This window comes from Somniosus microcephalus, chromosome 15, assembly GCF_052327205.1.
Source record: "Somniosus microcephalus isolate GS21.2 chromosome 15, FLI_Smic_1.0, whole genome shotgun sequence".
NCBI classification, from domain to species: domain Eukaryota; kingdom Metazoa; phylum Chordata; class Chondrichthyes; order Squaliformes; family Somniosidae; genus Somniosus; species Somniosus microcephalus.
In genome coordinates this window covers 58,228,378-58,254,281 of record NC_141001.1, presented here as the reverse complement: position 1 = coordinate 58,254,281, position 25,904 = coordinate 58,228,378, and the positions used below count along the sequence as shown (strand labels likewise).

At 50.1% G+C, this 25,904-nt stretch overlaps 18 non-coding genes across 18 annotated transcripts; all 18 read right to left on the bottom strand.

Moving 5' to 3' along the window:
* Positions 1-957: 957 nt before the first annotated feature.
* On the bottom strand, positions 958-1,256 carry LOC147106805 (signal recognition particle RNA). The gene has a single exon (XR_015081170.1).
* Positions 1,257-2,394: 1,138 nt separating this feature from the next.
* Positions 2,395-2,692, bottom strand: LOC147106804 (signal recognition particle RNA). Its single transcript, XR_015081284.1, has one exon.
* Positions 2,693-3,830: 1,138 nt separating this feature from the next.
* Positions 3,831-4,128, bottom strand: LOC147106803 (signal recognition particle RNA). The gene has a single exon (XR_015081282.1).
* Positions 4,129-5,266: 1,138 nt separating this feature from the next.
* On the bottom strand, positions 5,267-5,564 carry LOC147106802 (signal recognition particle RNA). Its single transcript, XR_015081272.1, has one exon.
* A 1,138-nt stretch (positions 5,565-6,702) lies between these two features.
* Positions 6,703-7,000, bottom strand: LOC147106801 (signal recognition particle RNA). Its single transcript, XR_015081149.1, has one exon.
* A 1,138-nt stretch (positions 7,001-8,138) lies between these two features.
* LOC147106800 (signal recognition particle RNA) lies at positions 8,139-8,436 on the bottom strand. Its single transcript, XR_015081148.1, has one exon.
* Positions 8,437-9,574: 1,138 nt separating this feature from the next.
* Positions 9,575-9,872, bottom strand: LOC147106799 (signal recognition particle RNA). Its single transcript, XR_015081268.1, has one exon.
* Positions 9,873-11,010: 1,138 nt separating this feature from the next.
* On the bottom strand, positions 11,011-11,308 carry LOC147106798 (signal recognition particle RNA). The gene has a single exon (XR_015081267.1).
* A 1,138-nt stretch (positions 11,309-12,446) lies between these two features.
* LOC147106797 (signal recognition particle RNA) lies at positions 12,447-12,744 on the bottom strand. The gene has a single exon (XR_015081147.1).
* Positions 12,745-13,882: 1,138 nt separating this feature from the next.
* Positions 13,883-14,180, bottom strand: LOC147106796 (signal recognition particle RNA). Its single transcript, XR_015081146.1, has one exon.
* A 1,138-nt stretch (positions 14,181-15,318) lies between these two features.
* Positions 15,319-15,617, bottom strand: LOC147106795 (signal recognition particle RNA). Its single transcript, XR_015081196.1, has one exon.
* A 1,138-nt stretch (positions 15,618-16,755) lies between these two features.
* LOC147106794 (signal recognition particle RNA) lies at positions 16,756-17,053 on the bottom strand. Its single transcript, XR_015081265.1, has one exon.
* Positions 17,054-18,191: 1,138 nt separating this feature from the next.
* On the bottom strand, positions 18,192-18,489 carry LOC147106793 (signal recognition particle RNA). The gene has a single exon (XR_015081264.1).
* Positions 18,490-19,627: 1,138 nt separating this feature from the next.
* LOC147106792 (signal recognition particle RNA) lies at positions 19,628-19,926 on the bottom strand. The gene has a single exon (XR_015081191.1).
* A 1,138-nt stretch (positions 19,927-21,064) lies between these two features.
* On the bottom strand, positions 21,065-21,363 carry LOC147106791 (signal recognition particle RNA). Its single transcript, XR_015081190.1, has one exon.
* A 1,138-nt stretch (positions 21,364-22,501) lies between these two features.
* On the bottom strand, positions 22,502-22,799 carry LOC147106790 (signal recognition particle RNA). Its single transcript, XR_015081143.1, has one exon.
* A 1,138-nt stretch (positions 22,800-23,937) lies between these two features.
* LOC147106789 (signal recognition particle RNA) lies at positions 23,938-24,235 on the bottom strand. The gene has a single exon (XR_015081263.1).
* A 1,138-nt stretch (positions 24,236-25,373) lies between these two features.
* Positions 25,374-25,671, bottom strand: LOC147106788 (signal recognition particle RNA). The gene has a single exon (XR_015081261.1).
* Between the last annotated feature and the right edge of the window lie 233 nt (positions 25,672-25,904).

Genomic DNA, 25,904 nt, shown 5'->3' with positions numbered 1-25,904 from the left:
TTCTATTCGGCTATACTAGCCTTCAGCGCAAGTATCAGTGCCTTGCAAAATGTGACAGGCGGCGTGTCGGTTGGCTGTCGTTCAGATTCGCGTTTGCTGCGAGGATTGCAGCACGGAGGAGCAGAGTCATTTCTGATGTAAAATATCTCACTGACGCACAGTTCTTACTAAGTGAAGCGGTCAAGTCACAATCAGTGAGCATTGTTTGTTTCCTCGGCCCCTATCTTCTGCCCTGGCCTTCTCCTTCGGGTTACATTAAGTAGCGACGACGTTGAGCAGTGGGCTTTCGGTGATCTCACAATGGGGCTTGGAGATAAGTTGAGTCAGTGTAAATTATAAGGAAACTTTTGCTGTGTCTCGCTCGGTTGCATTTGCAGTGAGTAAAATGCAGCCCGCAGCGTCGAGAGCTGCTAATGTTGGAAAAACAGTGAATTGCATAACTGAATGAGTGAAAGGGTAGGAAACGAGCAAAGAATTAGATTGAATGTGAGTGATTGCCAAACTAAATGTATGCCATTTAGTAGTGGGTCAAGTGTGGAGGAGAATGAAATGAGATTTGCGCTCTCTCGTGGCCGCGGCGAGCATAATTGTGTAAAGTGGAGATTTTGTAAGTGCAGTGGCTGCAGTGAGCAGCAGGGAGCAGTAAGCGTGAGTTGAATGTGACGGAGACAAAGTGGGGAATGTGGTAGTAAAATGCCGTGATGATAATGATGGGGAGAGTGTGTGTGCATGTGCGTGCATGTGCGTGGGGGGCTGGTGAAGATTAAGATGTTGTAAAGTGTGAGGCTTTGTTGTGGCGATGATATTGGATGTGAGAGGGGAAATCATTGCGGGTCGCAAGATTAGTGTGGTGTGACTGAATGTGGGGAGAAAAGGCAGCGAGTTTGTTTGCAGTGTTGGCGATGGACACGTGTGGAGGTTTTTTGTTTGTTTGTTTGTTGTAAAGCAGAGAGTGGGAAAAGGATGCGTCTCACTGTATTGGCCAGGCTGCACTGCAGCCTCTATTCACAAGTGCGACCCGACTACCGAGCAGCACGGGGGCTTTGACCTGCTCCGTTTCCGACCTGGGCCGGTTCACCCCGCTTTATCCGACCTGGTGAGCCCAGGTTCTCCTAGGACCACCATGTGGATACTGCTCTTAGTGCGGACACCCGATCGGCACAGAAGACGGCAGCCCAGAACTCCTGACCTCAAGCAATACCTACAGCCTCAGCCTCCCAGCAGCGGGATCACAGGTGCGCGCCACCGCACCCGGCAGCTTTTGCTCTTGTTTCAGCTGCCTTCAGTTCAAAATGGCAGCAGCTGCTCGCCTGCACTGAGTTAATGCAGGTATGATGCTGTGCTTCCTTTACTCATCTGGTGTCATTGCATGCTCCGGTGACGACTAAGTAAGAACATCAAGACAATTTCAGTGATTGCACATTTCTGGGCAAGGACAGCATTCCGATTCTATTCGGCTATACTAGCCTTCAGCGCAAGTATCAGTGCCTTGCAAAATGTGACAGGCGGCGTGTCGGTTGGCTGTCGTTCAGATTCGCGTTTGCTGCGAGGATTGCAGCACGGAGGAGCAGAGTCATTTCTGATGTAAAATATCTCACTGACGCACAGTTCTTACTAAGTGAAGCGGTCAAGTCACAATCAGTGAGCATTGTTTGTTTCCTCGGCCCCTATCTTCTGCCCTGGCCTTCTCCTTCGGGTTACATTAAGTAGCGACGACGTTGAGCAGTGGGCTTTCGGTGATCTCACAATGGGGCTTGGAGATAAGTTGAGTCAGTGTAAATTATAAGGAAACTTTTGCTGTGTCTCGCTCGGTTGCATTTGCAGTGAGTAAAATGCAGCCCGCAGCGTCGAGAGCTGCTAATGTTGGAAAAACAGTGAATTGCATAACTGAATGAGTGAAAGGGTAGGAAACGAGCAAAGAATTAGATTGAATGTGAGTGATTGCCAAACTAAATGTATGCCATTTAGTAGTGGGTCAAGTGTGGAGGAGAATGAAATGAGATTTGCGCTCTCTCGTGGCCGCGGCGAGCATAATTGTGTAAAGTGGAGATTTTGTAAGTGCAGTGGCTGCAGTGAGCAGCAGGGAGCAGTAAGCGTGAGTTGAATGTGACGGAGACAAAGTGGGGAATGTGGTAGTAAAATGCCGTGATGATAATGATGGGGAGAGTGTGTGTGCATGTGCGTGGGGGGCTGGTGAAGATTAAGATGTTGTAAAGTGTGAGGCTTTGTTGTGGCGATGATATTGGATGTGAGAGGGGAAATCATTGCGGGTCGCAAGATTAGTGTGGTGTGACTGAATGTGGGGAGAAAAGGCAGCGAGTTTGTTTGCAGTGTTGGCGATGGACACGTGTGGAGGTTTTTTGTTTGTTTGTTTGTTGTAAAGCAGAGAGTGGGAAAAGGATGCGTCTCACTGTATTGGCCAGGCTGCACTGCAGCCTCTATTCACAAGTGCGACCCGACTACCGAGCAGCACGGGGGCTTTGACCTGCTCCGTTTCCGACCTGGGCCGGTTCACCCCGCTTTATCCGACCTGGTGAGCCCAGGTTCTCCTAGGACCACCATGTGGATACTGCTCTTAGTGCGGACACCCGATCGGCACAGAAGACGGCAGCCCAGAACTCCTGACCTCAAGCAATCCTACAGCCTCAGCCTCCCAGCAGCGGGATCACAGGTGCGCGCCACCGCACCCGGCAGCTTTTGCTCTTGTTTCAGCTGCCTTCAGTTCAAAATGGCAGCAGCTGCTCGCCTGCACTGAGTTAATGCAGGTATGATGCTGTGCTTCCTTTACTCATCTGGTGTCATTGCATGCTCCGGTGACGACTAAGTAAGAACATCAAGACAATTTCAGTGATTGCACATTTCTGGGCAAGGACAGCATTCCGATTCTATTCGGCTATACTAGCCTTCAGCGCAAGTATCAGTGCCTTGCAAAATGTGACAGGCGGCGTGTCGGTTGGCTGTCGTTCAGATTCGCGTTTGCTGCGAGGATTGCAGCACGGAGGAGCAGAGTCATTTCTGATGTAAAATATCTCACTGACGCACAGTTCTTACTAAGTGAAGCGGTCAAGTCACAATCAGTGAGCATTGTTTGTTTCCTCGGCCCCTATCTTCTGCCCTGGCCTTCTCCTTCGGGTTACATTAAGTAGCGACGACGTTGAGCAGTGGGCTTTCGGTGATCTCACAATGGGGCTTGGAGATAAGTTGAGTCAGTGTAAATTATAAGGAAACTTTTGCTGTGTCTCGCTCGGTTGCATTTGCAGTGAGTAAAATGCAGCCCGCAGCGTCGAGAGCTGCTAATGTTGGAAAAACAGTGAATTGCATAACTGAATGAGTGAAAGGGTAGGAAACGAGCAAAGAATTAGATTGAATGTGAGTGATTGCCAAACTAAATGTATGCCATTTAGTAGTGGGTCAAGTGTGGAGGAGAATGAAATGAGATTTGCGCTCTCTCGTGGCCGCGGCGAGCATAATTGTGTAAAGTGGAGATTTTGTAAGTGCAGTGGCTGCAGTGAGCAGCAGGGAGCAGTAAGCGTGAGTTGAATGTGACGGAGACAAAGTGGGGAATGTGGTAGTAAAATGCCGTGATGATAATGATGGGGAGAGTGTGTGTGCATGTGCGTGGGGGGCTGGTGAAGATTAAGATGTTGTAAAGTGTGAGGCTTTGTTGTGGCGATGATATTGGATGTGAGAGGGGAAATCATTGCGGGTCGCAAGATTAGTGTGGTGTGACTGAATGTGGGGAGAAAAGGCAGCGAGTTTGTTTGCAGTGTTGGCGATGGACACGTGTGGAGGTTTTTTGTTTGTTTGTTTGTTGTAAAGCAGAGAGTGGGAAAAGGATGCGTCTCACTGTATTGGCCAGGCTGCACTGCAGCCTCTATTCACAAGTGCGACCCGACTACCGAGCAGCACGGGGGCTTTGACCTGCTCCGTTTCCGACCTGGGCCGGTTCACCCCGCTTTATCCGACCTGGTGAGCCCAGGTTCTCCTAGGACCACCATGTGGATACTGCTCTTAGTGCGGACACCCGATCGGCACAGAAGACGGCAGCCCAGAACTCCTGACCTCAAGCAATCCTACAGCCTCAGCCTCCCAGCAGCGGGATCACAGGTGCGCGCCACCGCACCCGGCAGCTTTTGCTCTTGTTTCAGCTGCCTTCAGTTCAAAATGGCAGCAGCTGCTCGCCTGCACTGAGTTAATGCAGGTATGATGCTGTGCTTCCTTTACTCATCTGGTGTCATTGCATGCTCCGGTGACGACTAAGTAAGAACATCAAGACAATTTCAGTGATTGCACATTTCTGGGCAAGGACAGCATTCCGATTCTATTCGGCTATACTAGCCTTCAGCGCAAGTATCAGTGCCTTGCAAAATGTGACAGGCGGCGTGTCGGTTGGCTGTCGTTCAGATTCGCGTTTGCTGCGAGGATTGCAGCACGGAGGAGCAGAGTCATTTCTGATGTAAAATATCTCACTGACGCACAGTTCTTACTAAGTGAAGCGGTCAAGTCACAATCAGTGAGCATTGTTTGTTTCCTCGGCCCCTATCTTCTGCCCTGGCCTTCTCCTTCGGGTTACATTAAGTAGCGACGACGTTGAGCAGTGGGCTTTCGGCGATCTCACAATGGGGCTTGGAGATAAGTTGAGTCAGTGTAAATTATAAGGAAACTTTTGCTGTGTCTCGCTCGGTTGCATTTGCAGTGAGTAAAATGCAGCCCGCAGCGTCGAGAGCTGCTAATGTTGGAAAAACAGTGAATTGCATAACTGAATGAGTGAAAGGGTAGGAAACGAGCAAAGAATTAGATTGAATGTGAGTGATTGCCAAACTAAATGTATGCCATTTAGTAGTGGGTCAAGTGTGGAGGAGAATGAAATGAGATTTGCGCTCTCTCGTGGCCGCGGCGAGCATAATTGTGTAAAGTGGAGATTTTGTAAGTGCAGTGGCTGCAGTGAGCAGCAGGGAGCAGTAAGCGTGAGTTGAATGTGACGGAGACAAAGTGGGGAATGTGGTAGTAAAATGCCGTGATGATAATGATGGGGAGAGTGTGTGTGCATGTGCGTGGGGGGCTGGTGAAGATTAAGATGTTGTAAAGTGTGAGGCTTTGTTGTGGCGATGATATTGGATGTGAGAGGGGAAATCATTGCGGGTCGCAAGATTAGTGTGGTGTGACTGAATGTGGGGAGAAAAGGCAGCGAGTTTGTTTGCAGTGTTGGCGATGGACACGTGTGGAGGTTTTTTGTTTGTTTGTTTGTTGTAAAGCAGAGAGTGGGAAAAGGATGCGTCTCACTGTATTGGCCAGGCTGCACTGCAGCCTCTATTCACAAGTGCGACCCGACTACCGAGCAGCACGGGGGCTTTGACCTGCTCCGTTTCCGACCTGGGCCGGTTCACCCCGCTTTATCCGACCTGGTGAGCCCAGGTTCTCCTAGGACCACCATGTGGATACTGCTCTTAGTGCGGACACCCGATCGGCACAGAAGACGGCAGCCCAGAACTCCTGACCTCAAGCAATCCTACAGCCTCAGCCTCCCAGCAGCGGGATCACAGGTGCGCGCCACCGCACCCGGCAGCTTTTGCTCTTGTTTCAGCTGCCTTCAGTTCAAAATGGCAGCAGCTGCTCGCCTGCACTGAGTTAATGCAGGTATGATGCTGTGCTTCCTTTACTCATCTGGTGTCATTGCATGCTCCGGTGACGACTAAGTAAGAACATCAAGACAATTTCAGTGATTGCACATTTCTGGGCAAGGACAGCATTCCGATTCTATTCGGCTATACTAGCCTTCAGCGCAAGTATCAGTGCCTTGCAAAATGTGACAGGCGGCGTGTCGGTTGGCTGTCGTTCAGATTCGCGTTTGCTGCGAGGATTGCAGCACGGAGGAGCAGAGTCATTTCTGATGTAAAATATCTCACTGACGCACAGTTCTTACTAAGTGAAGCGGTCAAGTCACAATCAGTGAGCATTGTTTGTTTCCTCGGCCCCTATCTTCTGCCCTGGCCTTCTCCTTCGGGTTACATTAAGTAGCGACGACGTTGAGCAGTGGGCTTTCGGTGATCTCACAATGGGGCTTGGAGATAAGTTGAGTCAGTGTAAATTATAAGGAAACTTTTGCTGTGTCTCGCTCGGTTGCATTTGCAGTGAGTAAAATGCAGCCCGCAGCGTCGAGAGCTGCTAATGTTGGAAAAACAGTGAATTGCATAACTGAATGAGTGAAAGGGTAGGAAACGAGCAAAGAATTAGATTGAATGTGAGTGATTGCCAAACTAAATGTATGCCATTTAGTAGTGGGTCAAGTGTGGAGGAGAATGAAATGAGATTTGCGCTCTCTCGTGGCCGCGGCGAGCATAATTGTGTAAAGTGGAGATTTTGTAAGTGCAGTGGCTGCAGTGAGCAGCAGGGAGCAGTAAGCGTGAGTTGAATGTGACGGAGACAAAGTGGGGAATGTGGTAGTAAAATGCCGTGATGATAATGATGGGGAGAGTGTGTGTGCATGTGCGTGGGGGGCTGGTGAAGATTAAGATGTTGTAAAGTGTGAGGCTTTGTTGTGGCGATGATATTGGATGTGAGAGGGGAAATCATTGCGGGTCGCAAGATTAGTGTGGTGTGACTGAATGTGGGGAGAAAAGGCAGCGAGTTTGTTTGCAGTGTTGGCGATGGACACGTGTGGAGGTTTTTTGTTTGTTTGTTTGTTGTAAAGCAGAGAGTGGGAAAAGGATGCGTCTCACTGTATTGGCCAGGCTGCACTGCAGCCTCTATTCACAAGTGCGACCCGACTACCGAGCAGCACGGGGGCTTTGACCTGCTCCGTCTCCGACCTGGGCCGGTTCACCCCGCTTTATCCGACCTGGTGAGCCCAGGTTCTCCTAGGACCACCATGTGGATACTGCTCTTAGTGCGGACACCCGATCGGCACAGAAGACGGCAGCCCAGAACTCCTGACCTCAAGCAATCCTACAGCCTCAGCCTCCCAGCAGCGGGATCACAGGTGCGCGCCACCGCACCCGGCAGCTTTTGCTCTTGTTTCAGCTGCCTTCAGTTCAAAATGGCAGCAGCTGCTCGCCTGCACTGAGTTAATGCAGGTATGATGCTGTGCTTCCTTTACTCATCTGGTGTCATTGCATGCTCCGGTGACGACTAAGTAAGAACATCAAGACAATTTCAGTGATTGCACATTTCTGGGCAAGGACAGCATTCCGATTCTATTCGGCTATACTAGCCTTCAGCGCAAGTATCAGTGCCTTGCAAAATGTGACAGGCGGCGTGTCGGTTGGCTGTCGTTCAGATTCGCGTTTGCTGCGAGGATTGCAGCACGGAGGAGCAGAGTCATTTCTGATGTAAAATATCTCACTGACGCACAGTTCTTACTAAGTGAAGCGGTCAAGTCACAATCAGTGAGCATTGTTTGTTTCCTCGGCCCCTATCTTCTGCCCTGGCCTTCTCCTTCGGGTTACATTAAGTAGCGACGACGTTGAGCAGTGGGCTTTCGGTGATCTCACAATGGGGCTTGGAGATAAGTTGAGTCAGTGTAAATTATAAGGAAACTTTTGCTGTGTCTCGCTCGGTTGCATTTGCAGTGAGTAAAATGCAGCCCGCAGCGTCGAGAGCTGCTAATGTTGGAAAAACAGTGAATTGCATAACTGAATGAGTGAAAGGGTAGGAAACGAGCAAAGAATTAGATTGAATGTGAGTGATTGCCAAACTAAATGTATGCCATTTAGTAGTGGGTCAAGTGTGGAGGAGAATGAAATGAGATTTGCGCTCTCTCGTGGCCGCGGCGAGCATAATTGTGTAAAGTGGAGATTTTGTAAGTGCAGTGGCTGCAGTGAGCAGCAGGGAGCAGTAAGCGTGAGTTGAATGTGACGGAGACAAAGTGGGGAATGTGGTAGTAAAATGCCGTGATGATAATGATGGGGAGAGTGTGTGTGCATGTGCGTGGGGGGCTGGTGAAGATTAAGATGTTGTAAAGTGTGAGGCTTTGTTGTGGCGATGATATTGGATGTGAGAGGGGAAATCATTGCGGGTCGCAAGATTAGTGTGGTGTGACTGAATGTGGGGAGAAAAGGCAGCGAGTTTGTTTGCAGTGTTGGCGATGGACACGTGTGGAGGTTTTTTGTTTGTTTGTTTGTTGTAAAGCAGAGAGTGGGAAAAGGATGCGTCTCACTGTATTGGCCAGGCTGCACTGCAGCCTCTATTCACAAGTGCGACCCGACTACCGAGCAGCACGGGGGCTTTGACCTGCTCCGTCTCCGACCTGGGCCGGTTCACCCCGCTTTATCCGACCTGGTGAGCCCAGGTTCTCCTAGGACCACCATGTGGATACTGCTCTTAGTGCGGACACCCGATCGGCACAGAAGACGGCAGCCCAGAACTCCTGACCTCAAGCAATCCTACAGCCTCAGCCTCCCAGCAGCGGGATCACAGGTGCGCGCCACCGCACCCGGCAGCTTTTGCTTTTGTTTCAGCTGCCTTCAGTTCAAAATGGCAGCAGCTGCTCGCCTGCACTGAGTTAATGCAGGTATGATGCTGTGCTTCCTTTACTCATCTGGTGTCATTGCATGCTCCGCTGACGACTAAGTAAGAACATCAAGACAATTTCAGTGATTGCACATTTCTGGGCAAGGACAGCATTCCGATTCTATTCGGCTATACTAGCCTTCAGCGCAAGTATCAGTGCCTTGCAAAATGTGACAGGCGGCGTGTCGGTTGGCTGTCGTTCAGATTCGCGTTTGCTGCGAGGATTGCAGCACGGAGGAGCAGAGTCATTTCTGATGTAAAATATCTCACTGACGCACAGTTCTTACTAAGTGAAGCGGTCAAGTCACAATCAGTGAGCATTGTTTGTTTCCTCGGCCCCTATCTTCTGCCCTGGCCTTCTCCTTCGGGTTACATTAAGTAGCGACGACGTTGAGCAGTGGGCTTTCGGTGATCTCACAATGGGGCTTGGAGATAAGTTGAGTCAGTGTAAATTATAAGGAAACTTTTGCTGTGTCTCGCTCGGTTGCATTTGCAGTGAGTAAAATGCAGCCCGCAGCGTCGAGAGCTGCTAATGTTGGAAAAACAGTGAATTGCATAACTGAATGAGTGAAAGGGTAGGAAACGAGCAAAGAATTAGATTGAATGTGAGTGATTGCCAAACTAAATGTATGCCATTTAGTAGTGGGTCAAGTGTGGAGGAGAATGAAATGAGATTTGCGCTCTCTCGTGGCCGCGGCGAGCATAATTGTGTAAAGTGGAGATTTTGTAAGTGCAGTGGCTGCAGTGAGCAGCAGGGAGCAGTAAGCGTGAGTTGAATGTGACGGAGACAAAGTGGGGAATGTGGTAGTAAAATGCCGTGATGATAATGATGGGGAGAGTGTGTGTGCATGTGCGTGGGGGGCTGGTGAAGATTAAGATGTTGTAAAGTGTGAGGCTTTGTTGTGGCGATGATATTGGATGTGAGAGGGGAAATCATTGCGGGTCGCAAGATTAGTGTGGTGTGACTGAATGTGGGGAGAAAAGGCAGCGAGTTTGTTTGCAGTGTTGGCGATGGACACGTGTGGAGGTTTTTTGTTTGTTTGTTTGTTGTAAAGCAGAGAGTGGGAAAAGGATGCGTCTCACTGTATTGGCCAGGCTGCACTGCAGCCTCTATTCACAAGTGCGACCCGACTACCGAGCAGCACGGGGGCTTTGACCTGCTCCGTTTCCGACCTGGGCCGGTTCACCCCGCTTTATCCGACCTGGTGAGCCCAGGTTCTCCTAGGACCACCATGTGGATACTGCTCTTAGTGCGGACACCCGATCGGCACAGAAGACGGCAGCCCAGAACTCCTGACCTCAAGCAATCCTACAGCCTCAGCCTCCCAGCAGCGGGATCACAGGTGCGCGCCACCGCACCCGGCAGCTTTTGCTCTTGTTTCAGCTGCCTTCAGTTCAAAATGGCAGCAGCTGCTCGCCTGCACTGAGTTAATGCAGGTATGATGCTGTGCTTCCTTTACTCATCTGGTGTCATTGCATGCTCCGGTGACGACTAAGTAAGAACATCAAGACAATTTCAGTGATTGCACATTTCTGGGCAAGGACAGCATTCCGATTCTATTCGGCTATACTAGCCTTCAGCGCAAGTATCAGTGCCTTGCAAAATGTGACAGGCGGCGTGTCGGTTGGCTGTCGTTCAGATTCGCGTTTGCTGCGAGGATTGCAGCACGGAGGAGCAGAGTCATTTCTGATGTAAAATATCTCACTGACGCACAGTTCTTACTAAGTGAAGCGGTCAAGTCACAATCAGTGAGCATTGTTTGTTTCCTCGGCCCCTATCTTCTGCCCTGGCCTTCTCCTTCGGGTTACATTAAGTAGCGACGACGTTGAGCAGTGGGCTTTCGGCGATCTCACAATGGGGCTTGGAGATAAGTTGAGTCAGTGTAAATTATAAGGAAACTTTTGCTGTGTCTCGCTCGGTTGCATTTGCAGTGAGTAAAATGCAGCCCGCAGCGTCGAGAGCTGCTAATGTTGGAAAAACAGTGAATTGCATAACTGAATGAGTGAAAGGGTAGGAAACGAGCAAAGAATTAGATTGAATGTGAGTGATTGCCAAACTAAATGTATGCCATTTAGTAGTGGGTCAAGTGTGGAGGAGAATGAAATGAGATTTGCGCTCTCTCGTGGCCGCGGCGAGCATAATTGTGTAAAGTGGAGATTTTGTAAGTGCAGTGGCTGCAGTGAGCAGCAGGGAGCAGTAAGCGTGAGTTGAATGTGACGGAGACAAAGTGGGGAATGTGGTAGTAAAATGCCGTGATGATAATGATGGGGAGAGTGTGTGTGCATGTGCGTGGGGGGCTGGTGAAGATTAAGATGTTGTAAAGTGTGAGGCTTTGTTGTGGCGATGATATTGGATGTGAGAGGGGAAATCATTGCGGGTCGCAAGATTAGTGTGGTGTGACTGAATGTGGGGAGAAAAGGCAGCGAGTTTGTTTGCAGTGTTGGCGATGGACACGTGTGGAGGTTTTTTGTTTGTTTGTTTGTTGTAAAGCAGAGAGTGGGAAAAGGATGCGTCTCACTGTATTGGCCAGGCTGCACTGCAGCCTCTATTCACAAGTGCGACCCGACTACCGAGCAGCACGGGGGCTTTGACCTGCTCCGTTTCCGACCTGGGCCGGTTCACCCCGCTTTATCCGACCTGGTGAGCCCAGGTTCTCCTAGGACCACCATGTGGATACTGCTCTTAGTGCGGACACCCGATCGGCACAGAAGACGGCAGCCCAGAACTCCTGACCTCAAGCAATCCTACAGCCTCAGCCTCCCAGCAGCGGGATCACAGGTGCGCGCCACCGCACCCGGCAGCTTTTGCTCTTGTTTCAGCTGCCTTCAGTTCAAAATGGCAGCAGCTGCTCGCCTGCACTGAGTTAATGCAGGTATGATGCTGTGCTTCCTTTACTCATCTGGTGTCATTGCATGCTCCGGTGACGACTAAGTAAGAACATCAAGACAATTTCAGTGATTGCACATTTCTGGGCAAGGACAGCATTCCGATTCTATTCGGCTATACTAGCCTTCAGCGCAAGTATCAGTGCCTTGCAAAATGTGACAGGCGGCGTGTCGGTTGGCTGTCGTTCAGATTCGCGTTTGCTGCGAGGATTGCAGCACGGAGGAGCAGAGTCATTTCTGATGTAAAATATCTCACTGACGCACAGTTCTTACTAAGTGAAGCGGTCAAGTCACAATCAGTGAGCATTGTTTGTTTCCTCGGCCCCTATCTTCTGCCCTGGCCTTCTCCTTCGGGTTACATTAAGTAGCGACGACGTTGAGCAGTGGGCTTTCGGTGATCTCACAATGGGGCTTGGAGATAAGTTGAGTCAGTGTAAATTATAAGGAAACTTTTGCTGTGTCTCGCTCGGTTGCATTTGCAGTGAGTAAAATGCAGCCCGCAGCGTCGAGAGCTGCTAATGTTGGAAAAACAGTGAATTGCATAACTGAATGAGTGAAAGGGTAGGAAACGAGCAAAGAATTAGATTGAATGTGAGTGATTGCCAAACTAAATGTATGCCATTTAGTAGTGGGTCAAGTGTGGAGGAGAATGAAATGAGATTTGCGCTCTCTCGTGGCCGCGGCGAGCATAATTGTGTAAAGTGGAGATTTTGTAAGTGCAGTGGCTGCAGTGAGCAGCAGGGAGCAGTAAGCGTGAGTTGAATGTGACGGAGACAAAGTGGGGAATGTGGTAGTAAAATGCCGTGATGATAATGATGGGGAGAGTGTGTGTGCATGTGCGTGGGGGGCTGGTGAAGATTAAGATGTTGTAAAGTGTGAGGCTTTGTTGTGGCGATGATATTGGATGTGAGAGGGGAAATCATTGCGGGTCGCAAGATTAGTGTGGTGTGACTGAATGTGGGGAGAAAAGGCAGCGAGTTTGTTTGCAGTGTTGGCGATGGACACGTGTGGAGGTTTTTTGTTTGTTTGTTTGTTGTAAAGCAGAGAGTGGGAAAAGGATGCGTCTCACTGTATTGGCCAGGCTGCACTGCAGCCTCTATTCACAAGTGCGACCCGACTACCGAGCAGCACGGGGGCTTTGACCTGCTCCGTCTCCGACCTGGGCCGGTTCACCCCGCTTTATCCGACCTGGTGAGCCCAGGTTCTCCTAGGACCACCATGTGGATACTGCTCTTAGTGCGGACACCCGATCGGCACAGAAGACGGCAGCCCAGAACTCCTGACCTCAAGCAATCCTACAGCCTCAGCCTCCCAGCAGCGGGATCACAGGTGCGCGCCACCGCACCCGGCAGCTTTTGCTCTTGTTTCAGCTGCCTTCAGTTCAAAATGGCAGCAGCTGCTCGCCTGCACTGAGTTAATGCAGGTATGATGCTGTGCTTCCTTTACTCATCTGGTGTCATTGCATGCTCCGGTGACGACTAAGTAAGAACATCAAGACAATTTCAGTGATTGCACATTTCTGGGCAAGGACAGCATTCCGATTCTATTCGGCTATACTAGCCTTCAGCGCAAGTATCAGTGCCTTGCAAAATGTGACAGGCGGCGTGTCGGTTGGCTGTCGTTCAGATTCGCGTTTGCTGCGAGGATTGCAGCACGGAGGAGCAGAGTCATTTCTGATGTAAAATATCTCACTGACGCACAGTTCTTACTAAGTGAAGCGGTCAAGTCACAATCAGTGAGCATTGTTTGTTTCCTCGGCCCCTATCTTCTGCCCTGGCCTTCTCCTTCGGGTTACATTAAGTAGCGACGACGTTGAGCAGTGGGCTTTCGGTGATCTCACAATGGGGCTTGGAGATAAGTTGAGTCAGTGTAAATTATAAGGAAACTTTTGCTGTGTCTCGCTCGGTTGCATTTGCAGTGAGTAAAATGCAGCCCGCAGCGTCGAGAGCTGCTAATGTTGGAAAAACAGTGAATTGCATAACTGAATGAGTGAAAGGGTAGGAAACGAGCAAAGAATTAGATTGAATGTGAGTGATTGCCAAACTAAATGTATGCCATTTAGTAGTGGGTCAAGTGTGGAGGAGAATGAAATGAGATTTGCGCTCTCTCGTGGCCGCGGCGAGCATAATTGTGTAAAGTGGAGATTTTGTAAGTGCAGTGGCTGCAGTGAGCAGCAGGGAGCAGTAAGCGTGAGTTGAATGTGACGGAGACAAAGTGGGGAATGTGGTAGTAAAATGCCGTGATGATAATGATGGGGAGAGTGTGTGTGCATGTGCGTGGGGGGCTGGTGAAGATTAAGATGTTGTAAAGTGTGAGGCTTTGTTGTGGCGATGATATTGGATGTGAGAGGGGAAATCATTGCGGGTCGCAAGATTAGTGTGGTGTGACTGAATGTGGGGAGAAAAGGCAGCGAGTTTGTTTGCAGTGTTGGCGATGGACACGTGTGGAGGTTTTTTGTTTGTTTGTTTGTTGTAAAGCAGAGAGTGGGAAAAGGATGCGTCTCACTGTATTGGCCAGGCTGCACTGCAGCCTCTATTCACAAGTGCGACCCGACTACCGAGCAGCACGGGGGCTTTGACCTGCTCCGTCTCCGACCTGGGCCGGTTCACCCCGCTTTATCCGACCTGGTGAGCCCAGGTTCTCCTAGGACCACCATGTGGATACTGCTCTTAGTGCGGACACCCGATCGGCACAGAAGACGGCAGCCCAGAACTCCTGACCTCAAGCAATCCTACAGCCTCAGCCTCCCAGCAGCGGGATCACAGGTGCGCGCCACCGCACCCGGCAGCTTTTGCTTTTGTTTCAGCTGCCTTCAGTTCAAAATGGCAGCAGCTGCTCGCCTGCACTGAGTTAATGCAGGTATGATGCTGTGCTTCCTTTACTCATCTGGTGTCATTGCATGCTCCGGTGACGACTAAGTAAGAACATCAAGACAATTTCAGTGATTGCACATTTCTGGGCAAGGACAGCATTCCGATTCTATTCGGCTATACTAGCCTTCAGCGCAAGTATCAGTGCCTTGCAAAATGTGACAGGCGGCGTGTCGGTTGGCTGTCGTTCAGATTCGCGTTTGCTGCGAGGATTGCAGCACGGAGGAGCAGAGTCATTTCTGATGTAAAATATCTCACTGACGCACAGTTCTTACTAAGTGAAGCGGTCAAGTCACAATCAGTGAGCATTGTTTGTTTCCTCGGCCCCTATCTTCTGCCCTGGCCTTCTCCTTCGGGTTACATTAAGTAGCGACGACGTTGAGCAGTGGGCTTTCGGTGATCTCACAATGGGGCTTGGAGATAAGTTGAGTCAGTGTAAATTATAAGGAAACTTTTGCTGTGTCTCGCTCGGTTGCATTTGCAGTGAGTAAAATGCAGCCCGCAGCGTCGAGAGCTGCTAATGTTGGAAAAACAGTGAATTGCATAACTGAATGAGTGAAAGGGTAGGAAACGAGCAAAGAATTAGATTGAATGTGAGTGATTGCCAAACTAAATGTATGCCATTTAGTAGTGGGTCAAGTGTGGAGGAGAATGAAATGAGATTTGCGCTCTCTCGTGGCCGCGGCGAGCATAATTGTGTAAAGTGGAGATTTTGTAAGTGCAGTGGCTGCAGTGAGCAGCAGGGAGCAGTAAGCGTGAGTTGAATGTGACGGAGACAAAGTGGGGAATGTGGTAGTAAAATGCCGTGATGATAATGATGGGGAGAGTGTGTGTGCATGTGCGTGGGGGGCTGGTGAAGATTAAGATGTTGTAAAGTGTGAGGCTTTGTTGTGGCGATGATATTGGATGTGAGAGGGGAAATCATTGCGGGTCGCAAGATTAGTGTGGTGTGACTGAATGTGGGGAGAAAAGGCAGCGAGTTTGTTTGCAGTGTTGGCGATGGACACGTGTGGAGGTTTTTTGTTTGTTTGTTTGTTGTAAAGCAGAGAGTGGGAAAAGGATGCGTCTCACTGTATTGGCCAGGCTGCACTGCAGCCTCTATTCACAAGTGCGACCCGACTACCGAGCAGCACGGGGGCTTTGACCTACTCCGTTTCCGACCTGGGCCGGTTCACCCCGCTTTATCCGACCTGGTGAGCCCAGGTTCTCCTAGGACCACCATGTGGATACTGCTCTTAGTGCGGACACCCGATCGGCACAGAAGACGGCAGCCCAGAACTCCTGACCTCAAGTAATCACTACAGCCTCAGCCTCCCAGCAGCGGGATCACAGGTGCGCGCCACCGCACCCGGCAGCTTTTGCTCTTGTTTCAGCTGCCTTCAGTTCAAAATGGCAGCAGCTGCTCGCCTGCACTGAGTTAATGCAGGTATGATGCTGTGCTTCCTTTACTCATCTGGTGTCATTGCATGCTCCGGTGACGACTAAGTAAGAACATCAAGACAATTTCAGTGATTGCACATTTCTGGGCAAGGACAGCATTCCGATTCTATTCGGCTATACTAGCCTTCAGCGCAAGTATCAGTGCCTTGCAAAATGTGACAGGCGGCGTGTCGGTTGGCTGTCGTTCAGATTCGCGTTTGCTGCGAGGATTGCAGCACGGAGGAGCAGAGTCATTTCTGATGTAAAATATCTCACTGACGCACAGTTCTTACTAAGTGAAGCGGTCAAGTCACAATCAGTGAGCATTGTTTGTTTCCTCGGCCCCTATCTTCTGCCCTGGCCTTCTCCTTCGGGTTACATTAAGTAGCGACGACGTTGAGCAGTGGGCTTTCGGTGATCTCACAATGGGGCTTGGAGATAAGTTGAGTCAGTGTAAATTATAAGGAAACTTTTGCTGTGTCTCGCTCGGTTGCATTTGCAGTGAGTAAAATGCAGCCCGCAGCGTCGAGAGCTGCTAATGTTGGAAAAACAGTGAATTGCATAACTGAATGAGTGAAAGGGTAGGAAACGAGCAAAGAATTAGATTGAATGTGAGTGATTGCCAAACTAAATGTATGCCATTTAGTAGTGGGTCAAGTGTGGAGGAGAATGAAATGAGATTTGCGCTCTCTCGTGGCCGCGGCGAGCATAATTGTGTAAAGTGGAGATTTTGTAAGTGCAGTGGCTGCAGTGAGCAGCAGGGAGCAGTAAGCGTGAGTTGAATGTGACGGAGACAAAGTGGGGAATGTGGTAGTAAAATGCCGTGATGATAATGATGGGGAGAGTGTGTGTGCATGTGCGTGGGGGGCTGGTGAAGATTAAGATGTTGTAAAGTGTGAGGCTTTGTTGTGGCGATGATATTGGATGTGAGAGGGGAAATCATTGCGGGTCGCAAGATTAGTGTGGTGTGACTGAATGTGGGGAGAAAAGGCAGCGAGTTTGTTTGCAGTGTTGGCGATGGACACGTGTGGAGGTTTTTTGTTTGTTTGTTTGTTGTAAAGCAGAGAGTGGGAAAAGGATGCGTCTCACTGTATTGGCCAGGCTGCACTGCAGCCTCTATTCACAAGTGCGACCCGACTACCGAGCAGCACGGGGGCTTTGACCTGCTCCGTTTCCGACCTGGGCCGGTTCACCCCGCTTTATCCGACCTGGTGAGCCCAGGTTCTCCTAGGACCACCATGTGGATACTGCTCTTAGTGCGGACACCCGATCGGCACAGAAGACGGCAGCCCAGAACTCCTGACCTCAAGCAATCCTACAGCCTCAGCCTCCCAGCAGCGGGATCACAGGTGCGCGCCACCGCACCCGGCAGCTTTTGCTCTTGTTTCAGCTGCCTTCAGTTCAAAATGGCAGCAGCTGCTCGCCTGCACTGAGTTAATGCAGGTATGATGCTGTGCTTCCTTTACTCATCTGGTGTCATTGCATGCTCCGGTGACGACTAAGTAAGAACATCAAGACAATTTCAGTGATTGCACATTTCTGGGCAAGGACAGCATTCCGATTCTATTCGGCTATACTAGCCTTCAGCGCAAGTATCAGTGCCTTGCAAAATGTGACAGGCGGCGTGTCGGTTGGCTGTCGTTCAGATTCGCGTTTGCTGCGAGGATTGCAGCACGGAGGAGCAGAGTCATTTCTGATGTAAAATATCTCACTGACGCACAGTTCTTACTAAGTGAAGCGGTCAAGTCACAATCAGTGAGCATTGTTTGTTTCCTCGGCCCCTATCTTCTGCCCTGGCCTTCTCCTTCGGGTTACATTAAGTAGCGACGACGTTGAGCAGTGGGCTTTCGGCGATCTCACAATGGGGCTTGGAGATAAGTTGAGTCAGTGTAAATTATAAGGAAACTTTTGCTGTGTCTCGCTCGGTTGCATTTGCAGTGAGTAAAATGCAGCCCGCAGCGTCGAGAGCTGCTAATGTTGGAAAAACAGTGAATTGCATAACTGAATGAGTGAAAGGGTAGGAAACGAGCAAAGAATTAGATTGAATGTGAGTGATTGCCAAACTAAATGTATGCCATTTAGTAGTGGGTCAAGTGTGGAGGAGAATGAAATGAGATTTGCGCTCTCTCGTGGCCGCGGCGAGCATAATTGTGTAAAGTGGAGATTTTGTAAGTGCAGTGGCTGCAGTGAGCAGCAGGGAGCAGTAAGCGTGAGTTGAATGTGACGGAGACAAAGTGGGGAATGTGGTAGTAAAATGCCGTGATGATAATGATGGGGAGAGTGTGTGTGCATGTGCGTGGGGGGCTGGTGAAGATTAAGATGTTGTAAAGTGTGAGGCTTTGTTGTGGCGATGATATTGGATGTGAGAGGGGAAATCATTGCGGGTCGCAAGATTAGTGTGGTGTGACTGAATGTGGGGAGAAAAGGCAGCGAGTTTGTTTGCAGTGTTGGCGATGGACACGTGTGGAGGTTTTTTGTTTGTTTGTTTGTTGTAAAGCAGAGAGTGGGAAAAGGATGCGTCTCACTGTATTGGCCAGGCTGCACTGCAGCCTCTATTCACAAGTGCGACCCGACTACCGAGCAGCACGGGGGCTTTGACCTGCTCCGTTTCCGACCTGGGCCGGTTCACCCCGCTTTATCCGACCTGGTGAGCCCAGGTTCTCCTAGGACCACCATGTGGATACTGCTCTTAGTGCGGACACCCGATCGGCACAGAAGACGGCAGCCCAGAACTCCTGACCTCAAGCAATCCTACAGCCTCAGCCTCCCAGCAGCGGGATCACAGGTGCGCGCCACCGCACCCGGCAGCTTTTGCTCTTGTTTCAGCTGCCTTCAGTTCAAAATGGCAGCAGCTGCTCGCCTGCACTGAGTTAATGCAGGTATGATGCTGTGCTTCCTTTACTCATCTGGTGTCATTGCATGCTCCGGTGACGACTAAGTAAGAACATCAAGACAATTTCAGTGATTGCACATTTCTGGGCAAGGACAGCATTCCGATTCTATTCGGCTATACTAGCCTTCAGCGCAAGTATCAGTGCCTTGCAAAATGTGACAGGCGGCGTGTCGGTTGGCTGTCGTTCAGATTCGCGTTTGCTGCGAGGATTGCAGCACGGAGGAGCAGAGTCATTTCTGATGTAAAATATCTCACTGACGCACAGTTCTTACTAAGTGAAGCGGTCAAGTCACAATCAGTGAGCATTGTTTGTTTCCTCGGCCCCTATCTTCTGCCCTGGCCTTCTCCTTCGGGTTACATTAAGTAGCGACGACGTTGAGCAGTGGGCTTTCGGTGATCTCACAATGGGGCTTGGAGATAAGTTGAGTCAGTGTAAATTATAAGGAAACTTTTGCTGTGTCTCGCTCGGTTGCATTTGCAGTGAGTAAAATGCAGCCCGCAGCGTCGAGAGCTGCTAATGTTGGAAAAACAGTGAATTGCATAACTGAATGAGTGAAAGGGTAGGAAACGAGCAAAGAATTAGATTGAATGTGAGTGATTGCCAAACTAAATGTATGCCATTTAGTAGTGGGTCAAGTGTGGAGGAGAATGAAATGAGATTTGCGCTCTCTCGTGGCCGCGGCGAGCATAATTGTGTAAAGTGGAGATTTTGTAAGTGCAGTGGCTGCAGTGAGCAGCAGGGAGCAGTAAGCGTGAGTTGAATGTGACGGAGACAAAGTGGGGAATGTGGTAGTAAAATGCCGTGATGATAATGATGGGGAGAGTGTGTGTGCATGTGCGTGGGGGGCTGGTGAAGATTAAGATGTTGTAAAGTGTGAGGCTTTGTTGTGGCGATGATATTGGATGTGAGAGGGGAAATCATTGCGGGTCGCAAGATTAGTGTGGTGTGACTGAATGTGGGGAGAAAAGGCAGCGAGTTTGTTTGCAGTGTTGGCGATGGACACGTGTGGAGGTTTTTTGTTTGTTTGTTTGTTGTAAAGCAGAGAGTGGGAAAAGGATGCGTCTCACTGTATTGGCCAGGCTGCACTGCAGCCTCTATTCACTAAGTGCGACCCGACTACCGAGCAGCACGGGGGCTTTGACCTGCTCCGTTTCCGACCTGGGCCGGTTCACCCCGCTTTATCCGACCTGGTGAGCCCAGGTTCTCCTAGGACCACCATGTGGATACTGCTCTTAGTGCGGACACCCGATCGGCACAGAAGACGGCAGCCCAGAACTCCTGACCTCAAGCAATCCTACAGCCTCAGCCTCCCAGCAGCGGGATCACAGGTGCGCGCCACCGCACCCGGCAGCTTTTGCTCTTGTTTCAGCTGCCTTCAGTTCAAAATGGCAGCAGCTGCTCGCCTGCACTGAGTTAATGCAGGTATGATGCTGTGCTTCCTTTACTCATCTGGTGTCATTGCATGCTCCGGTGACGACTAAGTAAGAACATCAAGACAATTTCAGTGATTGCACATTTCTGGGCAAGGACAGCATTCCGATTCTATTCGGCTATACTAGCCTTCAGCGCAAGTATCAGTGCCTTGCAAAATGTGACAGGCGGCGTGTCGGTTGGCTGTCGTTCAGATTCGCGTTTGCTGCGAGGATTGCAGCACGGAGGAGCAGAGTCATTTCTGATGTAAAATATCTCACTGACGCACAGTTCTTACTAAGTGAAGCGGTCAAGTCACAATCAGTGAGCATTGTTTGTTTCCTCGGCCCCTATCTTCTGCCCTGGCCTTCTCCTTCGGGTTACATTAAGTAGCGACGACGTTGAGCAGTGGGCTTTCGGTGATCTCACAATGGGGCTTGGAGATAAGTTGAGTCAGTGTAAATTATAAGGAAACTTTTGCTGTGTCTCGCTCGGTTGCATTTGCAGTGAGTAAAATGCAGCCCGCAGCGTCGAGAGCTGCTAATGTTGGAAAAACAGTGAATTGCATAACTGAATGAGTGAAAGGGTAGGAAACGAGCAAAGAATTAGATTGAATGTGAGTGATTGCCAAACTAAATGTATGCCATTTAGTAGTGGGTCAAGTGTGGAGGAGAATGAAATGAGATTTGCGCTCTCTCGTGGCCGCGGCGAGCATAATTGTGTAAAGTGGAGATTTTGTAAGTGCAGTGGCTGCAGTGAGCAGCAGGGAGCAGTAAGCGTGAGTTGAATGTGACGGAGACAAAGTGGGGAATGTGGTAGTAAAATGCCGTGATGATAATGATGGGGAGAGTGTGTGTGCATGTGCGTGGGGGGCTGGTGAAGATTAAGATGTTGTAAAGTGTGAGGCTTTGTTGTGGCGATGATATTGGATGTGAGAGGGGAAATCATTGCGGGTCGCAAGATTAGTGTGGTGTGACTGAATGTGGGGAGAAAAGGCAGCGAGTTTGTTTGCAGTGTTGGCGATGGACACGTGTGGAGGTTTTTTGTTTGTTTGTTTGTTGTAAAGCAGAGAGTGGGAAAAGGATGCGTCTCACTGTATTGGCCAGGCTGCACTGCAGCCTCTATTCACTAAGTGCGACCCGACTACCGAGCAGCACGGGGGCTTTGACCTGCTCCGTTTCCGACCTGGGCCGGTTCACCCCGCTTTATCCGACCTGGTGAGCCCAGGTTCTCCTAGGACCACCATGTGGATACTGCTCTTAGTGCGGACACCCGATCGGCACAGAAGACGGCAGCCCAGAACTCCTGACCTCAAGCAATCCTACAGCCTCAGCCTCCCAGCAGCGGGATCACAGGTGCGCGCCACCGCACCCGGCAGCTTTTGCTCTTGTTTCAGCTGCCTTCAGTTCAAAATGGCAGCAGCTGCTCGCCTGCACTGAGTTAATGCAGGTATGATGCTGTGCTTCCTTTACTCATCTGGTGTCATTGCATGCTCCGGTGACGACTAAGTAAGAACATCAAGACAATTTCAGTGATTGCACATTTCTGGGCAAGGACAGCATTCCGATTCTATTCGGCTATACTAGCCTTCAGCGCAAGTATCAGTGCCTTGCAAAATGTGACAGGCGGCGTGTCGGTTGGCTGTCGTTCAGATTCGCGTTTGCTGCGAGGATTGCAGCACGGAGGAGCAGAGTCATTTCTGATGTAAAATATCTCACTGACGCACAGTTCTTACTAAGTGAAGCGGTCAAGTCACAATCAGTGAGCATTGTTTGTTTCCTCGGCCCCTATCTTCTGCCCTGGCCTTCTCCTTCGGGTTACATTAAGTAGCGACGACGTTGAGCAGTGGGCTTTCGGTGATCTCACAATGGGGCTTGGAGATAAGTTGAGTCAGTGTAAATTATAAGGAAACTTTTGCTGTGTCTCGCTCGGTTGCATTTGCAGTGAGTAAAATGCAGCCCGCAGCGTCGAGAGCTGCTAATGTTGGAAAAACAGTGAATTGCATAACTGAATGAGTGAAAGGGTAGGAAACGAGCAAAGAATTAGATTGAATGTGAGTGATTGCCAAACTAAATGTATGCCATTTAGTAGTGGGTCAAGTGTGGAGGAGAATGAAATGAGATTTGCGCTCTCTCGTGGCCGCGGCGAGCATAATTGTGTAAAGTGGAGATTTTGTAAGTGCAGTGGCTGCAGTGAGCAGCAGGGAGCAGTAAGCGTGAGTTGAATGTGACGGAGACAAAGTGGGGAATGTGGTAGTAAAATGCCGTGATGATAATGATGGGGAGAGTGTGTGTGCATGTGCGTGGGGGGCTGGTGAAGATTAAGATGTTGTAAAGTGTGAGGCTTTGTTGTGGCGATGATATTGGATGTGAGAGGGGAAATCATTGCGGGTCGCAAGATTAGTGTGGTGTGACTGAATGTGGGGAGAAAAGGCAGCGAGTTTGTTTGCAGTGTTGGCGATGGACACGTGTGGAGGTTTTTTGTTTGTTTGTTTGTTGTAAAGCAGAGAGTGGGAAAAGGATGCGTCTCACTGTATTGGCCAGGCTGCACTGCAGCTTCTATTCACAAGTGCGACCCGACTACCGAGCAGCACGGGGGCTTTGACCTGCTCCGTTTCCGACCTGGGCCGGTTCACCCCGCTTTATCCGACCTGGTGAGCCCAGGTTCTCCTAGGACCACCATGTGGATACTGCTCTTAGTGCGGACACCCGATCGGCACAGAAGACGGCAGCCCAGAACTCCTGACCTCAAGCAATCCTACAGCCTCAGCCTCCCAGCAGCGGGATCACAGGTGCGCGCCACCGCACCCGGCAGCTTTTGCTCTTGTTTCAGCTGCCTTCAGTTCAAAATGGCAGCAGCTGCTCGCCTGCACTGAGTTAATGCAGGTATGATGCTGTGCTTCCTTTACTCATCTGGTGTCATTGCATGCTCCGGTGACGACTAAGTAAGAACATCAAGACAATTTCAGTGATTGCACATTTCTGGGCAAGGACAGCATTCCGATTCTATTCGGCTATACTAGCCTTCAGCGCAAGTATCAGTGCCTTGCAAAATGTGACAGGCGGCGTGTCGGTTGGCTGTCGTTCAGATTCGCGTTTGCTGCGAGGATTGCAGCACGGAGGAGCAGAGTCATTTCTGATGTAAAATATCTCACTGACGCACAGTTCTTACTAAGTGAAGCGGTCAAGTCACAATCAGTGAGCATTGTTTGTTTCCTCGGCCCCTATCTTCTGCCCTGGCCTTCTCCTTCGGGTTACATTAAGTAGCGACGACGTTGAGCAGTGGGCTTTCGGTGATCTCACAATGGGGCTTGGAGATAAGTTGAGTCAGTGTAAATTATAAGGAAACTTTTGCTGTGTCTCGCTCGGTTGCATTTGCAGTGAGTAAAATGCAGCCCGCAGCGTCGAGAGCTGCTAATGTTGGAAAAACAGTGAATTGCATAACTGAATGAGTGAAAGGGTAGGAAACGAGCAAAGAATTAGATTGAATGTGAGTGATTGCCAAACTAAATGTATGCCATTTAGTAGTGGGTCAAGTGTGGAGGAGAATGAAATGAGATTTGCGCTCTCTCGTGGCCGCGGCGAGCATAATTGTGTAAAGTGGAGATTTTGTAAGTGCAGTGGCTGCAGTGAGCAGCAGGGAGCAGTAAGCGTGAGTTGAATGTGACGGAGACAAAGTGGGGAATGTGGTAGTAAAATGCCGTGATGATAATGATGGGGAGAGTGTGTGTGCATGTGCGTGGGGGGCTGGTGAAGATTAAGATGTTGTAAAGTGTGAGGCTTTGTTGTGGCGATGATATTGGATGTGAGAGGGGAAATCATTGCGGGTCGCAAGATTAGTGTGGTGTGACTGAATGTGGGGAGAAAAGGCAGCGAGTTTGTTTGCAGTGTTGGCGATGGACACGTGTGGAGGTTTTTTGTTTGTTTGTTTGTTGTAAAGCAGAGAGTGGGAAAAGGATGCGTCTCACTGTATTGGCCAGGCTGCACTGCAGCCTCTATTCACAAGTGCGACCCGACTACCGAGCAGCACGGGGGCTTTGACCTGCTCCGTTTCCGACCTGGGCCGGTTCACCCCGCTTTATCCGACCTGGTGAGCCCAGGTTCTCCTAGGACCACCATGTGGATACTGCTCTTAGTGCGGACACCCGATCGGCACAGAAGACGGCAGCCCAGAACTCCTGACCTCAAGCAATCCTACAGCCTCAGCCTCCCAGCAGCGGGATCACAGGTGCGCGCCACCGCACCCGGCAGCTTTTGCTCTTGTTTCAGCTGCCTTCAGTTCAAAATGGCAGCAGCTGCTCGCCTGCACTGAGTTAATGCAGGTATGATGCTGTGCTTCCTTTACTCATCTGGTGTCATTGCATGCTCCGGTGACGACTAAGTAAGAACATCAAGACAATTTCAGTGATTGCACATTTCTGGGCAAGGACAGCATTCCGATTCTATTCGGCTATACTAGCCTTCAGCGCAAGTATCAGTGCCTTGCAAAATGTGACAGGCGGCGTGTCGGTTGGCTGTCGTTCAGATTCGCGTTTGCTGCGAGGATTGCAGCACGGAGGAGCAGAGTCATTTCTGATGTAAAATATCTCACTGACGCACAGTTCTTACTAAGTGAAGCGGTCAAGTCACAATCAGTGAGCATTGTTTGTTTCCTCGGCCCCTATCTTCTGCCCTGGCCTTCTCCTTCGGGTTACATTAAGTAGCGACGACGTTGAGCAGTGGGCTTTCGGTGATCTCACAATGGGGCTTGGAGATAAGTTGAGTCAGTGTAAATTATAAGGAAACTTTTGCTGTGTCTCGCTCGGTTGCATTTGCAGTGAGTAAAATGCAGCCCGCAGCGTCGAGAGCTGCTAATGTTGGAAAAACAGTGAATTGCATAACTGAATGAGTGAAAGGGTAGGAAACGAGCAAAGAATTAGATTGAATGTGAGTGATTGCCAAACTAAATGTATGCCATTTAGTAGTGGGTCAAGTGTGGAGGAGAATGAAATGAGATTTGCGCTCTCTCGTGGCCGCGGCGAGCATAATTGTGTAAAGTGGAGATTTTGTAAGTGCAGTGGCTGCAGTGAGCAGCAGGGAGCAGTAAGCGTGAGTTGAATGTGACGGAGACAAAGTGGGGAATGTGGTAGTAAAATGCCGTGATGATAATGATGGGGAGAGTGTGTGTGCATGTGCGTGGGGGGCTGGTGAAGATTAAGATGTTGTAAAGTGTGAGGCTTTGTTGTGGCGATGATATTGGATGTGAGAGGGGAAATCATTGCGGGTCGCAAGATTAGTGTGGTGTGACTGAATGTGGGGAGAAAAGGCAGCGAGTTTGTTTGCAGTGTTGGCGATGGACACGTGTGGAGGTTTTTTGTTTGTTTGTTTGTTGTAAAGCAGAGAGTGGGAAAAGGATGCGTCTCACTGTATTGGCCAGGCTGCACTGCAGCCTCTATTCACAAGTGCGACCCGACTACCGAGCAGCACGGGGGCTTTGACCTGCTCCGTTTCCGACCTGGGCCGGTTCACCCCGCTTTATCCGACCTGGTGAGCCCAGGTTCTCCTAGGACCACCATGTGGATACTGCTCTTAGTGCGGACACCCGATCGGCACAGAAGACGGCAGCCCAGAACTCCTGACCTCAAGCAATCCTACAGCCTCAGCCTCCCAGCAGCGGGATCACAGGTGCGCGCCACCGCACCCGGCAGCTTTTGCTCTTGTTTCAGCTGCCTTCAGTTCAAAATGGCAGCAGCTGCTCGCCTGCACTGAGTTAATGCAGGTATGATGCTGTGCTTCCTTTACTCATCTGGTGTCATTGCATGCTCCGGTGACGACTAAGTAAGAACATCAAGACAATTTCAGTGATTGCACATTTCTGGGCAAGGACAGCATTCCGATTCTATTCGGCTATACTAGCCTTCAGCGCAAGTATCAGTGCC